The 15,823-nt window shown below is 50.4% G+C and overlaps 1 protein-coding gene across 1 annotated transcript in view; it reads left to right on the top strand.

The window, feature by feature from the left end:
• LOC146789753 (multidrug resistance-associated protein 1-like) overlaps positions 1 to 15,823 on the top strand; it is a 621,679-nt gene that overhangs the window by 184,135 nt on the left and 421,721 nt on the right. The gene's annotated exons all lie outside the window — the stretch shown is intronic.

Genomic DNA, 15,823 nt, shown 5'->3' on the forward strand with positions numbered 1-15,823 from the left:
CACTCCACCGGATAGGGAATCCAAGAGGCTGGACTTCTTAAGAAAGAAAATGTTTTCTTCCACCAGACTGGCACTGCAGTCCGTGAACACCTTGTGCCTTTTGGGCCATTATTCCCATGCCCTATGGGATTCGGTTGCGCAGGTGCTGCCCATGGTCCAGAAGGAGTCCTGGGCCATACTCTCCAAAGGCTATATCTGATGGGAGAGATGCAGTGAAGTTCACGATTCAATATGGGCTGGACACGACTGACTCACTGGACTTTGCTGTTTCTTTGTTGGTGGCCTTACGGTGCCATGCCTGGCTGAGAACAACTGGCTTTTCCAGGGATGTCCAAGTATTGTTTATGTACATGGCCTGTGATGGCTCCCGTCTCTTCAAAGACAAGCCAGGGCCGGCTTTAGTGCTGGTGGAGCCCTGTGCGACAATGTTTGTTGGCGCCCCCCGAATGGCCACCTCCACCACGGATTCTCTCACTAGCACGGTCACCCTTTAACAGTGACCAAGTTTCCATAACCACACTCTCTCAGATGCATTGAATTTGTTACATAGCGCCACTCATACCAGTGCAGGGTATCCGAGCACTTTGCATCACACAGACATTACACAGAGACAATCAATCATGCGTGTGTAAATCAGTGTATCGGAAATGTTGCATAAGCCAAAGGGCTAAAAGTGTAGGAGTCACACGTCATCCGTACTGGTAGGCAGTATAGTTTAAGAGTGCTTGGTGTAGAGAAGCATAAACTCAGAGTCGAAAAAGAAACAGCATTGTTGGGAGTTTTCTTTAATAATAAGAATCGATTCCTAGCCAAATTAACCCTTTTTGCAACATTAATCAATGTTCTAATAATGTATACTTTGCAGTGTGTATGCAGTTCTGGGATGAAAGTTAATAGCTCACTATTCTTATATTAGGACTTTTAAGTTATAAATTGCAAAGTAACAAAAGGATGTCTCTTTTGAAAGCAGTAACCTGCTGATCTGTTTACATCATACCCACTCTGTAATCTACTGGGTACACGTTCTTTGCAGCAGGCATATTAACCCTCTGCACTAACTTCACCTAAGTCAAAACCTCAACTATACAAAATGCTGATCTCTCTCCAGGAAGATAATTAATCACACGAGTTATCTTGACATTTATGTGAGGCCTGGTAATTGCCGGCAGAAAGAAACGCTGCAGCAGGTGCTTCCAAAGCTTAATAAACTTTCAAACACGGCGCCCCCAGGAAGACAGCACCCGGTGCGGTGGCACCGGTCGCACCGCCCTAAAGCCGTCCCTGGACTCAGCGCTGGAGCCCTTCAAGGATAGCAGAGATATGGCCAGATCATTGGGCCTTTCCATGGCCAACCCCAGTCTGCCTTTCATGGCCACAGAAAGTGCTCCCAGTCCAGCTACCAAAGCTTGCACTCTTCCCAGCCTCTGCATGCCAAGGGCATGATACCTACAGGCCCCATGGTTTGGGCAGTCAGAGGTCGGGCCAGTCCACAGTCTCCAAACCTCTTTATTTTGCCCTCTTACCATCATAGGCACCCAGTTGGAGGCAGGATACGCTATCTCCTGCCCAACTAGAGGTCAATAACATGAGCGATGGTTGCAGCTCATCTGGAGAGATCAGGGATGCCTCTCCCTTCCCCAACCAGATCTTCCAGTGGTGACAGATGCCTCACTCCTGGGATAGGGCATCCTTCTGGGAGAGGTGGAAATTGGTGAACTCTGGTCTCTGGCGAAATCCGTACTCCACATAAACCTACTCGAGCTCCTGGCGATCCTGCTGCCATTGAAAGGCTCTTTACCCTCCATCAAGGAAAGACTAGTGCAGGTGTTCACGGACAATACCCCTGCCATGTGGTACTGCAACAAAGAGGACAGGGTGGGGTTGCGGACCCTTTGTCAAGAAGCCCTGCGTCGCTGGACCTGGCTGGAATGTCATGGAATTTCCCTGCAGGTTCAACACCTGTCGATATCTCTGAACGACAGAGCGGATTAACTCAGTCGACGATGCCTAATGGAACATGAATAGTGTCTCCATACAGAGGTGGTACAAGGTCTCTTTCAGCAGTGGGGAGAGCCTTGGTTAGATCTGTTCACCACCAACAAGAATGCGAAATGTCAGCAGTTCTGTGCGCTGGAGTTTCCAAGGGTGATCTCGCTGGGAGACGCTTTACATCTTGAGTGGAGCTCAGGCTTCCTGTATACCTTTTCGACCATACCACTCCTACCCAGAGTTCTCAAGAAGATCAGGAATGACCGAGCCCAAGTCATCATTGTGGCTCTGTACTGGGCTCAGAGAGTATGGTATACTGAGTTGCTGAGCATGTCCATCGGTCCTCTGATCAAGCTGCCCCTTTGGGAGGATCTTCTGTCACAGCAGTAGTGGAGGGTTCTCCACCCGAACCTGCCAACACTTTGCCTTCATGCGTGGAGATTGAGTGGTGACAATTGACAGCTTTCAACCTTCCGCCGGAAGTCTGCACTGCTATCTTGGCAGCCAGGCATCCCGCCACCAAGACTGTATATGCCTACCGTTGGGGCAAGTTTGTGGCATGGTGTGTACAGAAACAGGTTGACTCTGTTTCTCCTCACCTCTATCAGGTCCTTCTCTTTATCCTCTCTCTTGCCCAGCAGGGCTCTGCTCTGGGTGCCTTAAAGGGCTATCTTTCTGAATCTCAGCCTTTCCGCGGTTGCCCGATCAACCATACCTCTTAAAATCCCCTGTTGTAAATAGGTTCTTGTTTCCACCTTTACCCATCATCATGCCTCAGTGGGACCTTAATCTGGTCTTGACTTTTCTGAGGAGTGACTTCAGCACCTGGACCCAAAAAGAGCGTTGTCGTTCTACCTTGACCACATGAGAAAGTTCTGGGTGGATGACCAACTCTTCATGGGGTATGTCGGAGTGAAAGAGGGAAACACCATGCAGAAGCAGACCATCTCCTGATGGATTGTGCCCTACATTAAGATCTGCTGCCAAGAAGCAATCCCCTGATGGTTTGGCTGCTCATTCCATCAGAGCTAAGACTGTGACCACTGCGTTAGCACGTGGAGTTCCGGTCCTCGATATCTACCAGGCAGCAACGTGGGCTTCTCTACACTCATTCACAAGCATTACTGCCTGGACAGTCATGTTCATCGGAACAGGCACTTTGCTTGTTTGGTCCTGCAGGACTTTCTAGTGTGAATCAGTTTTGCTGACCCACCTCCAGGGAGGCAGTGTTTGGGTATCTGTTCTAAGGTAAGGAATCTGTGGCTAGAAGTCTCTATCAGATGAACAAGTTACTTACCTTCGGTAACGCTGTATCTGGTAGAGACTCTATCTAGCTTCAGATGCCTTACCGACTCATCCATTCTCCCCAGTTTGCGAATGGAATTCTATTGGCTAGGTCTGTTCCCCTTTCAGGGTCCTAGTTTATCACACCAGTGGTCAGTTTTCTTTGTGGCTCCTTGCTCCTGGTTCGGAAAGTCTCAAAAAGAAACTGACGTCAGCACGCTGGGATGGCAACTATATTGGCACCACGCACATCACTTCTGGCACGGATGACACCACGCGGAGCTGAACAATGCCAACTACCAGCACTCAGGGGTACTGCTCATGAAAATGTTTACGGATCTAGTCTGACGCCTGAAGATAATATTAAGGTAAGGAATCTGTAGCTAGTTAGAGTATCTACCAAATAAGGTGTTACTGAAGGTAAGTAACGTGTTCAACCAGTACATAGGAGTGATGTTTGTAAAGTGACACAGTCCACAAAGGTTATGGTTTTAACCCTCTTTTGCCTGTAGATAGCCGTATGATGCTTTCTTCCTTCAAGTGACCTACATTCAGTAACATTTGATTGGTTATCAGAGTACTTGCTCCTGCCAGAGGCTTCTAGATATGATTATATTGTTGAAAAAAACACGTTCCACTCACTAGTAGACATAGATCCTATGAGACACTGGCACTCTGAGATTTGCCTCACTTAGGCTTACTGTCTGATTGCAATGTATCAGATTTGTTAAATAAAAAAGCTTTGGTAATCTGTGAGGAGTGTACTCATGTATAGGCGTTCGAAACCAGGACAAAACAGGTTCATACATGATGTCAAATTCTATATGGCGGAGAGCGCTAGGTGGCGCTAGCCAAGATGGCTGCGCCTCGGTGAGGCTCTTGGATGCTGGACCCCTCGCATCCGCCCCGCATCAGTCCTGGCTGCCCTGGGTGCGATCTAACGCTTGTCGCCGCATCCTGAGCTGCTGCCCTGCCCTCGCTGCAAGTTTCAGCCGATTTGGAGCTGGAGGGACCGAGTGAGAACGCCCGTGAGCAGCACCGTCTACGAGAGCCTGCGGCGCGCCACGAGGAGTGTGGGCCGCGAGACTGCCAGCGGCGGCCTGTCACTGCGGGAGCCAGCGCTGTGAACCTATGCCCGCATCGGACCACAAGTGAGTTGGGGGAGGCGGCGGACGCTGAGCGCCCCCCCCCCCCCCCCCCGGTGCTGCCGCGGTGGGGTCCCCGGATCGCCAGCAGCGTGGCCCTGTTCGCCGGGTGGATCGGCCCGAGTTGTGTGGGCTCTGCTGTGGGGCCGGATCCGGCTTCGCCGTCGCTGGCGCTCGCTCCCTCCTGATACTGCTGGCCGCGGAAAGGCACTGCAGGTGAGCGACGGCTTCCCCCCTGGCCTTCCTGCCCTCCGGCCCGGGGCGCCTGATGGGAGATCTGTTGCTGGGGTGATCCCTGGGGTGCCACGGTCCCGCCGGACCCTGAGGGCGGCTCCCCCGCACCGCGCGGTGCCATTTCCTCGACCCCCACAGCGGCGGCTTGCGTGAGAGACTGTACCGGACCGGCCCTGCCCTGCACCGGACTGGCCCTGCCCTGCACCGCTGCCTGAGAGGTATTGCCGGGCCCCCCCCTCCTTCGCCCATGTCTGGGCTGCCGGGGGCGCCCTCTGACCTTTGTGCCCGGGGGGGCTCTGGCGGCTGGCCCCGGGCCTGGGGAGGCTGCGGAGTCTTCCCCTCCTGACTGGATCGATCCTGCGGACGGGGGCAGGGGCCGGCGATTCAGCGGCCCGTGCGCTGTGCCTCAGCTGGTGGCTGGTTCGGGGGCCGCCCACAGTGAGGGGCCTGTAGCGGAGCGGAGGTGACTTGGCCCGGATCCAGCGGGTGAGGCACGTGTCGGACGGGCTCGGAGCCCTCCGGCGGCGGGGACAGGACGTGTGCCTAGGGCCCACCATGGGCAAGGAAAAAGGCCCCAGGCCGCCGCCGGCGTCCCACCAGACGAAGATTGACTGGTTTGCGAGTACGGACCCGCCGGGCGCGGCCGGAGGGGAGGCGCTGGCCCCGAGCAGGGACTTGACCACCATCCTCCAGGCTATCGAGGCCTCTCGCACCTCCTTGGAGGGGATGGTTGGGGAGGTGAAGGTGGACGTTACACTCCTGCGGCAGGATCTCCGCAACGCCACGGCCCGTATTACGGAAACGGAATCCCGGATCTCCACGGCGGAGGATGACATTCGTCAACTACAGGATCAGGTCCGGGAGCTTACGACCCACTCCAAAGAACTGCATAGACGGGCAGAAGATGCCGAAAACCGTGCCAGCCGCAACAACCTTCACCTGGTGGGCTTTCCGGAGGGGATCGAATCGGGCCGAGCCGACGACTTCCTGGAGGCATGGTTTAAGTCCTGGATGCCGGCGGCCGCGTTGTCCACTTGGTTCGCGGTGGAGAGGGCGCACCGGTCACTGGCGGCCAAACCGCGTCCCTTTATTCTTCAGATCCTCAACTTTAGAGACAGAGACGCTATCCTGCGGGAGGCGCGGGTGAGTGGCCCCATGACTTTTACTAATCACACCATTATGATCTTTCCGGATTACACCCGGGAGGTCCAGGAACAACGCCGCTCCTACACGGAAGTTAAGCAAAAGCTGCGCTCCCTGGGCCTCCAGTACCAGCTCCAGTTCCCGGCCCGCCTGCGCATCGTCTTCCAGGGCAAGACACTGTTCTTCAACACTCCCAGGGCAGCCTGGTCCTGGCTTACCGAGGAGCAACCTCTGCGCCAGCCTGGTGGGGTGTCATCCGATACTGGGCCCCGGGGCCATGTCGCGGCTGGGCCCCAACGACCACGGCGCAGAAAGCGCACGCACTCCCGACAACGACGAGGCGCGGTGGTGGCCAAGACCCGGTCCGCGAGCGTCTCTGGCAGACCAGTGAGAGACTCCTCCGCCTCATCCGGTGCCTCCTCTCAAGCGGCTGGGGGGTCCCGGCACCGACTGTCACCTGGGCCGGATGGGGCTCCGACCCCTCTCACCACACACATTGACCTGTCGGACCTCTCCCGCAGCCCGGCTCTATGACTTTCTGTTTGTTTCCAGTCTCCAGAGGGGGGCCTGCGACCTTGCTTGGTGGCGGGGGTGGGGGGCGGTGCAGTCTCGCACCTTCCAGCTGCAGCCTAGGACAAGACATGGGAATCCGTACTCCAGGAGGGGTCCACCACGCTCTTTATACCCGAGCGCCCAAGCTTGGGGTCTTGTGAATGTTGGTTCAGTTCGGGCGACAGATGCTTCCGTTCTCGAAGTGTGGGGTGGGGGGTTGGGGTTTGGTAACTGTTGGCTGTTCCTCCTTGCGAGGATGTTCTTTTTGGTTTGGGTTTGTTTTTCACTGAGCCTCTCATGTAACACCACACCGCGCACATCATCTCATTACTTCCTACAGACGCGCATGCGCGCTCTACCACCGCTTGCCTTTCGCCACTGTCCGCTGACCTTCCCCCGCACCCGTGTCATGGGGGGCCCTCCCGGCATCCCCTGGCGGCCCTGTCCCCGGCGCGTTCCGTTCCCGCCGCTGTTATGGATGACCTAGCTCCCAAAGCCCAGGTGCGCATCCTGTCCTGGAACGTGAACGGATTGTTAGACAGGCTGAAGCGTACCGCCGTTCTAAAATATGCTCAGCGTGCGGGCGCGGACGTGCTCCTGCTTCAAGAAACCCACTTGCTCGGCGAGAACTGCCCCTTTCTGATGCGCTTCGGGTATGACCGGGTGTGGCACTCCGGGTTCTCGCGCGGATCGCGGGGGGTCGCTGTCCTGCTGCGCCGCTCGCTTCCTTTTGTGTTGACCCGGGTGATCCATGACCCCCAGGGGAGGGGGATTGCCCTTAGTGGCACGCTTGAGGGCCGGCCGCTCAGTCTCATGTCGCTTTACGCGCCGCCCTCCGGGTTGTCTCCGGCCTTATCCCAGGTATCATCCTGGCTGGCGACTCTTCCACCGGGCGCTATTGTTCTCGGGGGGGACTTCAATGCTGTTTCTGCCCCGCAGCTCGACTCCTCGGGTCCGGTCTCGGGCTCCCGCGCCGTGCGGGTGAGGAAATATGAATTTTGTGATCAGTTATGTCCCCTATCGTAGACCCCAACGGCTCCATGTACATGCTATAAGTACATGTATGTTCCCTCCTGCTCCAGTTTTGAAGACGCAAATATATGTGCGTCCACCGTCAACATGTCCTCTTTCAGATTCGCCATGAATGGGTCAGATATTCCATTCCTAAGTATGAAAGGCCACCGACTTTATGTGGTTCACTTTCCACATTTTACAGATTCAGGCGAGTAGGCCCGAATTCTGTCATCAAGCCTTTTCCTGCCTTCTGCCTCCGAAAGCTCCAGTCTGAGCCTGCATCTGTGTCCATGAACTTTGTCCTACTCCCTGCGCGGCTAACGGTGCCTGATCCAGCCTGTCGCCTGCCAAAAACTGTATTTCACCTTCAAGATTATCTCCTCCGCTCCTCATCCGATGCATTCCTGTCTAGTAGTTTAGGTAAACATTCCTCCAGCTACCGTGCAAAGGGCCAGGCCTCGCTGACCTCATGCAAGTAATTCATAGCCCCGTTACCATGGAATATTCCTACCCCCTCGCATCTAGTGTAGACACTTAGACGCTTGTACACGCACTAACAGTCAGTATAGAATAGATTCTATCCTAGAGACCTCTCCTTTTGGATAACACAGTTCTTTAAACATAGGATATTAGATATGATTTGGGATTAGGTTGACATGACCCCCAGACTTCTGTCTCCACATGTAAAGTTAAATGTCAAGTCCCCTTCACCCTCTAGTTGCACGTCAATCACACGTCATGCGGCTGCGCGCGCATCTCTGCCAAAATATTTCTGCTGACATTGCAGGATTCTCTTATGGATCCACCCACTTGTGACATCATGTTTAATGACGTATTTTAGTTACACCCATGTATACACCTTTTTCCGTTACGTATGCACCTTTTATCTATACTATCAGCTGTTACGCCTCTTGCATCTGTTTCACTGTAATGTATTTTCTATAAAACTGCTTATCTGTCAATAATGTATGCCCTTCCTTCCTGAACTTTCGTGGTGATGGAATAGAATGCCTACAATTCGAATTGTATTCCTTTGTATAGGAATAAAGCCTTTTAAAACCTCTAATACCACGGATTCTGCCTCTTATATTTACTGAGTTATTCTTAATAGACTTTACCGCATAAAAAATAGTACCGGTAATGAAATATTTACCACATAAATTGGCGCTCGAATAGGGACACTTTCTCATCTCACGCGCCGGCGGTGCGTTGCAGGCCCGGTCTCCTGCCACAGCTGAACGGACAAAAACGCGTACCTGCAGGATTTCCTGTATCTCCCTCCGGCCAAGCGGGGACGACTGAGGCTGCGATCAACACCCAGACGAGGCGGTGAGAAGTGCGAAGTATCCCGACCAGAGCCTAGCTGAGAGAGCAAGATCCGAGGTATACCGAGGCCCACCAGGTTCCGAAGTTCCGAGTCCAGTCGAGTCGAGTCCAGTCCGGTCCAGTTTCAGTTCCATTCCGAGGCCTTCCGTTCCGAGCTACCCGGTGAGTACCATTACCGGGGAGGCATTTAACGTGCACATAGTCTGTGCCGGTCAAGACGGGTTTGGGTACACAAATCCGGTCTGCACTGTTTTAGCAGTGTATCTGTACTGTTTAGCAGTATATATAGTATATCTTGCATATAAATAAGTACTATCTAGTGTCAGTATTATGTCAGTAACTAGTTTTCTATTGGTTATCATTGTTCGTAAAACTGTTAAGTGTTAAATGTTTTAAATACGTTCTATATATTGTGGTGTGAATGACTGTTCATTATTGTGTTCATTGTATAAAGTGTGTTCTAGTAATAAGATCTAAAAATGCCGCTCTTTTCGAAACTAAGACAGATCAAAACTAGAAAAGGTGTACTCGAAGAAGCTGTTCCCATCCCACCTAGGGACACTCCAGGGTACTTTATGTATCATAAGCATGGCCTAGATGCCGTATTATTTCTTGATTTATGGGTGGACTACACCAAAGAATTACCAGAGAGTCAGAGATGGCCCGCAGCGGGGACCTGGGATGCAGATTGCATCATGAGAGTAGAAGAAGAATTATGGAAAAAGAAAGCCAGACAGTCACAGAAAGATGCCATTGAATTATGGCGTAAAGAATCATATAGACGTACAGAAAAAGCACTCAGACAGGAAGAGAAAGGTAGAGAGAATTCAAATAAAACCCGAGAAAATCTATTACTTGAGGAAGGTACCCGAGTAAAATCAGAACAAGTAGATAGACAAAGAAACGCTCTTATGAATGGTATGTATCCTCTTCTGGCCGAAGGGTTACCTAAGGCTACCCCGGAAATACCAAAAGACTTAACTCCTCCATTGCTCCCGATAAAAGCTCATCCCAAAACACATCCCAAAACAGCAAAGGACGTTTTCCTTTCCTCCTATTTAGATGACGCAGCTCCCGAGTATGCTAATACCATACCACCCACACCGCTTGCCGATGGTGTTCAACACCAAGAGCATTCGTCTGTATCCCCGCAACTACAAACTCCTACACAAGTTCCAACAGGCCCGTCCGTCTCTACAGTTTTTCCCGCATCTACAATCTCTATCCTACGCCCAACGAATCCTTTCGTGCCTAGCACCTCAGATGGTGCTACAGGAGGTACGACAGACATGTTTGCCACCCCGCCGCGAAATAAACAGACCCTTAAAGATTTAGCACTCCAACGTACACCCCAACTAGCGACATCCGACATGTTTAAAGAACAGCTTGTGGATTGTAGATACGACCCAGTACCAGGTAGACAGGATAAATTGCTCATATCATCACTACGTATAAGACGAGCTACATTATATTTAATGACGATACCAGGAATGGGTGAACACCTAGACGAAATATATCGCTTTGTCCAAACAGGGCGAGGTCCAGAAAGTATTAACGAAGCTATGGAATACCAGAAAGTGGATGTCCAAAGACAACTACTACGTTTTTTCATAAATTGTGTAATTAGGAATCAAGACAGGCCTGGGGCAGATCATGATACCATGCAAAGACTTGCCAAATGGGGTCAGAATATATCAGAAGAGAAACATGATAGACAGGCGTGTATAATTGCCATGTGTCGAAAGATCCGCAAGGAAGTAGAACGAATACATAAAGAAAGACGAGAAACAGACAGAGTAGAATCAGAAGAAGAGGAGGAGCAAGAATCAGAGCAATTAGAAACGATAGCTTATGTAGGTAGAGGAAGACCCCATAATAATACCAGAGGTTTTAATGACCCAATACGTCCAATACGTCCAGAATATAATAGACATTTTCCAAACCCTATGTTAAATACAAAATCCCCTGAACACCTATTCCAAGCCACTGATAAATTACTCCGAGATCGAAGGGGGTACCACATGCTCGATTCCATGGACGAACAAGAATTAGCCAGGTCAGCAGTACAATGGGCTGACAGTCCCGGCGAATACAATGATGATGTACTTGCACACACGTTTCTGAATCTTGACCCATACGAACAGCGCTTAGCTAGTATATACATGATTCAACACCTCCTTATATTATATAAAAGCCAACACTCTGATCCAGGACCCTTACCTGACATATTGACAGAACTACTCACGAACATATGGAGAGGGTCAGGTACTGATTTGATTAAGGAAATTCTAGAATCCCGAAACCAATATTTAAATTTCGTATGCCCAGAACACGTTCCAGTTCCCATCATGGGAAGAAAAATGTATCACATAGATAGGCAGAACCCGTTACGCGAAGTGCACCCAATCAGAGGTGACGGTGATAATTTTACACGCGTGTTTGTGTACACGCCTATAACTAAACTGGAATTATTAGAAATGAAGAAAGTAGTACCCAGCCATGACAAGGACCCAGCAGGTTTCCACCGTGAGATAAAAGACATGTTACTCATGGGAGAGTATACCTACCCCGACATTATGAAAATATTAAAAGTCCTATTACCCGCCGGTGTTTATGAGAAACTCAAAGAAAAGGAATGGGAGGTGGGAGACCAAAAGATAGATTGGACAGCATTGGAGAACGAAGAAAAGGCCCGAGCTGCAGGAGCAGGGCTTGGGGAAAAGACTACAGCACTAGCAGGATTACTAATACAGGTACTGCCACGTTTATTAACTACGAAAAAGGAAGACTGGGGTGCAATCTCAGCCTGTAAACAAAAGCCAGATGAAGACACTAGTGATTTCTATTCCCGATTTGAAAAATGTTTTAGTATAAATAGTGGCATAAAAGCCAGTAGTGAGTCATATCCACATCTGTTTGTGACAAAATTAGTTGAAAATTCTCTGCTGCAAGTCAAGAATAGAGTATTGAAATTCGAAAGTACCTGGCAAGGTAATACCCCATCACAGATGTTACAGATGTTACAATATCACCACAATAGAATTAGAGAAGAACAAGAACATGAACAAAGACGTATGAAAGATACAAAAATGAAAATGCTTGTTGCACAGTCAGTTCCAGCCGATGGTCATCAAAAGGGTGATTCCGCAGGTCCTGCGAAAGGGACATGCAACTATTGTAAACAACCAGGTCATTATATACACGATTGTCCAGTCCTGAAACATAATATTGCCACAGGTAGAACGCAGGAGAGACCACGTTTACCTAGACAGGATCAGAATCAACAACAAATCCCTCAGCATGCACAACCTAGGTTAGCTCCGCAACAACTAGCTCCGCAACAGGCAGCTCCACAACAGATCGTAGCACCACCACAAGCGCAGCCTATTGCTGCAACACAAGCGACAACACAACAGATGTATCAGTACGCACAAACAGATTATCCCGATTATCAGCGATACTCATGAGATAGCCTAGAAAGGGAAGTTGGCTTACCCCTTATTGAGGTTCCTGTAGACCAAGAGGGACCTTATGTACATAGTGAACTATTAGGGGAAGACAGAAAGTTTTTACTTGATACAGGGGCAAGCAGAACAACTATAAGACGCAGTGAAGTTCCAGGGGCACCCCTCTCAGGCTCACAAAATATTTCCCTTGGATTCTCAGGAAAACCTATAATTAATGACGTAACACAACCTCTTCCACTTACAGTTGGTCCATTGACACGTACTACAGATTTATTGCTTACTAAATCATGTCCCGAAAACTTGTTAGGTATAAAAACATTGAAAGCTCTAGGAGCCATAATATGTTGTTCTCCGGAAGGAGTACGACTATTTTTACGTGACTTTAAAGGTCACTACGTATCCAGAGACATGGATCACCGACTGCAGAATTTACCTACACATTTATGGGCACAAGGCCCCACTGATGTTGGTTGCATGAACATTACACCATATCGAGTTACACTGAAAACAGGAATAGTACTACCACGAATGCGACAATACAAGTTACCACCAGATGCTGTAGTGTCTTTACTGCAAATCATTGACGAGCTCATTGCACAAGGAGTGGTTGTCGAAACTGACTCCAATGTATGTAATTCCCCGATAATTCCGATTCTTAAAAGAACGGATCCAAAAGCACCACCAGTATATCGATTAGTTATTGATCTGCGCGAATTAAATAAATGTATTGTACCACAATACCCTGTGGTCCCAGATATCTCTTCATTACTCACAGCTATTGACTCAGAAGCAACGTTCTTCACTGTAATTGATCTCAAGAATGCTTTCTTTAGTGTCCCAATCGATCCGGAAAGTCAATATCTGTTCGGATTCAGTTTAAATGGACGAAGTTTTAAATTTACACGCGCACCTCAAGGATTTACAGAAAGCCCCAGCATCTATAGCCAAGCACTGAAACGAGAACTTGACAGTATCCACATGCCAGTTAACACTGCCTTGCTTCAATATGTCGATGATCTGCTGATCACCGCCCGAAGCGAACCTGAATGTGAAAAAGCGTCACTGACGGTTTTGAAATTTCTGGCCGACAAGGGGCACAAGGTGTCCCCTTCTAAGCTACAATTCTGTGTCCAGCGAGTTGTTTACCTTGGGCACTCGCTGTCCAAGGAGGGAAGGCAGCTTACACCCGACCGCATCCAGTTAATTGCTAACATGCCACCACCCAAGACACAAAAGGAGGTGCGGGCTTTTATAGGCCTCACTTCATACTGTAATGCAAAAACAACAATTGATGGACAGAATGCAGAACAATGTCATACATTCACCCCAGTACAGAGATCTGGGCCTAAATCCATCGTTTTTTTGCTCACCATGCCATTCCAGTTTGAACCCAGCCATATGCAAATCAGTCTTGACCCTGTGCCCCATGGGAACAGTCCAGCCCGAACTGCCAAGCCAGGTCCGCCCTGGACTGGAAACAAGCATCCTAGGACCGGTTTCGGGCTTTCAGCCCTCGTCAGCCAGGATAGCTTGATTCCAGTGGCATGGAGAGCAAGGGACTCACGTCTGAGCATACCCTTCCCACTCAGGGTGACAAATGCAAAAACAACAATTGATGGACAGAATGCAGAACAATGTCATACATTCACCCCAGTACAGAGATCTGGGCCTAAATCCATCGTTTTTTTGCTCACCATGCCATTCCAGTTTGAACCCAGCCATATGCAAATCAGTCTTGACCCTGTGCCCCATGGGAACAGTCCAGCCCGAACTGCCAAGCCAGGTCCGCCCTGGACTGGAAACAAGCATCCTAGGACCGGTTTCGGGCTTTCAGCCCTCGTCAGCCAGGATAGCTTGATTCCAGTGGCATGGAGAGCAAGGGACTCACGTCTGAGCATACCCTTCCCACTCAGGGTGACAAATGCAAAAACAACAATTGATGGACAGAATGCAGAACAATGTCATACATTCACCCCAGTACAGAGATCTGGGCCTAAATCCATCGTTTTTTTGCTCACCATGCCATTCCAGTTTGAACCCAGCCATATGCAAATCAGTCTTGACCCTGTGCCCCATGGGAACAGTCCAGCCCGAACTGCCAAGCCAGGTCCGCCCTGGACTGGAAACAAGCATCCTAGGACCGGTTTCGGGCTTTCAGCCCTCGTCAGCCAGGATAGCTTGATTCCAGTGGCATGGAGAGCAAGGGACTCACGTCTGAGCATACCCTTCCCACTCAGGGTGACAAATGCAAAAACAACAATTGATGGACAGAATGCAGAACAATGTCATACATTCATCCCAGACGTGGGACCCGTGCTCACTACGCCACTGGAGTCAAGCTATCCTGGCTGATGACGGCTGATAGCCAGAAACCGGTCCTAGGATGCTTGATTCCGGTCCAGGGAAGACATGGCTTGGCAGTTCGGGCTGGACTGTTCCCATGAGGCACAGGGTCAAGACTGATTTGCATATGGCCATGTCTAAACTGGGGTGGTGTAGTGGGCAAAAGAACGATGGATTTAACCCAGATCTCTTGACTGGGGGAGAATGTATGCATTGTCAGCATTCCGTCCATCATTTGTTTGTTGTAACGCTTTTCGCCCTAAGTGGGATGGGTATTCCCAGACGTGGGACCCGTGCTCACTACGCCACTGGAGTCAAGCTATCCTGGCTGATGACGGCTGATAGCCAGAAACCGGTCCTAGGATGCTTGATTCCGGTCCAGGGAAGACATGGCTTGGCAGTTCGGGCTGGACTGTTCCCATGAGGCACAGGGTCAAGACTGATTTGCATATGGCCATGTCTAAACTGGGGTGGTGTAGTGGGCAAAAGAACGATGGATTTAACCCAGATCTCTTGACTGGGGGAGAATGTATGCATTGTCAGCATTCCGTCCATCATTTGTTTGTTGTAACGCTTTTCGCCCTAAGTGGGATGGGTATTCCCAGACGTGGGACCCGTGCTCACTACGCCACTGGAGTCAAGCTATCCTGGCTGATGACGGCTGATAGCCAGAAACCGGTCCTAGGATGCTTGATTCCGGTCCAGGGAAGACATGGCTTGGCAGTTCGGGCTGGACTGTTCCCATGAGGCACAGGGTCAAGACTGATTTGCATATGGCCATGTCTAAACTGGGGTGGTGTAGTGGGCAAAAGAACGATGGATTTAACCCAGATCTCTTGACTGGGGGAGAATGTATGCATTGTCAGCATTCCGTCCATCATTTGTTTGTTGTAACGCTTTTCGCCCTAAGTGGGATGGGTATTCCCAGACGTGGGACCCGTGCTCACTACGCCACTGGAGTCAAGCTATCCTGGCTGATGACGGCTGATAGCCAGAAACCGGTCCTAGGATGCTTGATTCCGGTCCAGGGAAGACATGGCTTGGCAGTTCGGGCTGGACTGTTCCCATGAGGCACAGGGTCAAGACTGATTTGCATATGGCCATGTCTAAACTGGGGTGGTGTAGTGGGCAAAAGAACGATGGATTTAACCCAGATCTCTTGACTGGGGGAGAATGTATGCATTGTCAGCATTCCGTCCATCATTTGTTTGTTGTAACGCTTTTCGCCCTAAGTGGGATGGGTATTCCCAGACGTGGGACCCGTGCTCACTACGCCACTGGAGTCAAGCTATCCTGGCTGATGACGGCTGATAGCCAGAAACCGGT

Source organism: Triturus cristatus, chromosome 10 (assembly GCF_964204655.1).
Source record: "Triturus cristatus chromosome 10, aTriCri1.1, whole genome shotgun sequence".
NCBI classification, from domain to species: domain Eukaryota; kingdom Metazoa; phylum Chordata; class Amphibia; order Caudata; family Salamandridae; genus Triturus; species Triturus cristatus.